The following is a 2,818-nucleotide window of genomic DNA, read 5'->3' as shown; positions in this document are numbered from 1 at the left end:
TATTTGTGTTTCTGCATGTTTACACTTATGACCTCTTATTGCCTTCTTGTCCTTTCCAGATCTGAATGTATGAAGCAACACATAGTGGAACAATAATTGCCTCTTCTACCCTTCTTTTTGCCAGCTTGACTTTACTATTTTGTGATTCAAAGCATCTGAACCAAGAATAATTATCCTTACTCCACAATCACTCTTACATAATTTTTTTCAGTTGTTCTATCTCAATATACTAAAAGATTAAATACTTGAATGAAACATTACACAGATGTCCAGCTATTTAATTTATTATTCCATTGAGCCACTTTGTGTTTCTGATGTGCAGCTTTATCTTTAAGCAGAAAAGGGCTACCTCCAGGAAAACCTGCTCTCAATGTATCATTGTTATGTACATACAGTATATGCCCCAACTTGGGAGCTCAGCTAGTTTAGGGGTTATAGTGGGGGAGCAACCTTTGTAGAGGTGCCTTGTCATGGTAGTGAGAATGTACATAATTTGCACTGGTTTTTTTTTTTTAAGCCCGTGGAACGTGCATCGTAAACGAAATCCCCTGTGAACAAAAAAAGTGAACCGTGAAATCACAGCACACAAAAACGTGCACAAGGGTGCTTGGTCCTTCAATAAAGAAGGGACCCCAATTTCCCGACCCCCCGGGGTGCAAGGCTCCTGACAGGGGTTGAGTCTGTTGGTCCACCAACCCGAAGGCCGGTGGACCCCGATCCTTTGGGGACCTGCCGGAACAGGTCACTCATGGTACTAGGCGGGGGTTCTCCCGAAGAGAGACCCCCCCAGGTTGGGGGGAGACAGAGAACCCTATATAAGGGCACAGAATCTTCCCCCCTCACAGTACTAGGCGGGGGTTCTCCCGAAGAGAGATCCCCCCAGGTTGGGGGAGACAGAGAACCCTATATAAGGGCACAGAATCTTCCCCCCATATCGGGAAAAGGCCCCGAAGGAACCTACACAATCCGCAATCTGTGGGTCAAAATTTAAAATAAAAAACGTGTCAATCATGCATAAAGTGCTTAAATAAAGCTAAAGTGCCAGTGCACCACTAAGACAGGCCTTAGGGGCCAGAGTGCAAAAATATTGCCCCAGACTAGCCATATGGCCTGTCACGGAGGCTTAGTGCAGAAAAATGCAATATGGTGTCGTGTCCTAGTGCACAGTGAATCACTTGTGGTGTCCCACACCCTAGTGATTTTCTGATGCACCCCTGGGACCCTCAGGGGGCACAACACCACGGGCTTCTGCCGCCCCCAACCCTCCTGCCAGACCAAGCTTCGCATCTGTTCAGTCAGAAAGCCTGTACCGGGCTGTTCCCCTCTCACAGGAAGCAACCCAGCATGCTCTTTCACTCCAGCGAGTACTAAGATCCATCCCCCGCAAGGACGATCTATTCCCCACATAAAACTGATAAGAACAGATACTACACTTGATCTATTTGCACTGGTTTTTTTTTTGTTTTTTTTTAAGCCTGTGGACGTGTGTCTAAACAAACTTCCCCCTGTGAACAAAAAAAGTGAACCGTGAAATCACAGCACACAAAAATGTGCACAAGGGTGCAAGGTCCTTCAATAAAGAAGGGACCTAAATTCCCGACCCCCCGGGGCGCAAGGCTCCTGACAGGGGTTGAGACTGTTGGTCCACCAACCCGAAGGTCGGTGGACCCCGATCCTTTGGGGACCTGCCGAAACAGGTCCCACACAGTACTAGGCAGGGGGCTCTCCCGAAGAGAGACCCCCTCCTGGGTGGGAGGAGACAGAGAACCCTATATAAGGGCACAGAATCTCCTCCCAGCATCAGGAATAGGCCCCGAAGGAACCTGCACCTTCAGCATCTGTGGTTCAAAATAGCAAAATAAAAAAGTGCCAATCGTGGATATAGTGCGATAAATAAATCTAAAGTGCCAGTGCACCACTCTGACAGGCCTTAGGGGCCGGAGTGCAAAAATATTGCCCCAGACTAGCCATAAGGCCTATCTTGGAGGCGTAGTGCAGAAAAATGCAATATGGTGTCGTTACCAAGTGCACAGTGAATCACTTTGTGGGGTCCCACACCCTAAGTGATTTTCTGATGCACCCCTGGGATGCCACCCCCAGGGGGCACGAACACCACGGGCTTCTGCCGCGCCTGAACCCTCCAGCCTCTACCAAGCTTCGCATCTTAGATGAAATTCATATAAAGAAATCTCATATTATAAAATAGTATAATTTAATGCAATTAATATATTACAATTGTATACATTCAGTAAAGAACAATACCAACCAAAGTGAAAAACATCTATATTGGATAAATTATAAAAGGTACCTTGTGTGGTGGCAGTGAATTCAAAATTGTACTGGACATCAAATGCAAAACAATATTGATGTAATAAAAAAAATGGTAATTGTAATGTAATAACGGTTTGTATAAAGTAGTCAAGACACAGGTTAAAAAAAAAAGATTACATAAAACATAGAAACAGTTTGTAATGAGCAGTAACACAATAGCATACAGGGCATAACAGTGTTGAAAAACATACAGAGCAGATGGATAAACAGTGCAGAAACTTGCAGTAAAGTTGCGTTGTTTTCCAAAATGATTCTTTTCTTTCTACACTGTCACACTGTGGTATATTTTCACCATTTCCACCATATTAAAGTAGATCACCATCCTTTCACCATTTCCACCACATTAAAGTAGATCACCATCCTTTCACCATTTCCACCATATTAAAGTAGATAACCATCCTTTCACCATTTCCACCATATTAAAGCGGATAACCATCTTTATAACATTTCCAATGTATTAAAGCATCTTTGGTGAGGTGAGACATCT

The sequence above is a fragment of the Nanorana parkeri genome, unplaced genomic scaffold (assembly GCF_000935625.1).
Source record: "Nanorana parkeri isolate BGI_ZX_2015 unplaced genomic scaffold, ASM93562v1 scaffold1488, whole genome shotgun sequence".
NCBI lineage: Eukaryota > Metazoa > Chordata > Amphibia > Anura > Dicroglossidae > Nanorana > Nanorana parkeri.
The sequence above is the reverse complement of the archived record's forward strand: the minus strand, read 5'-3'. Positions refer to the sequence as shown.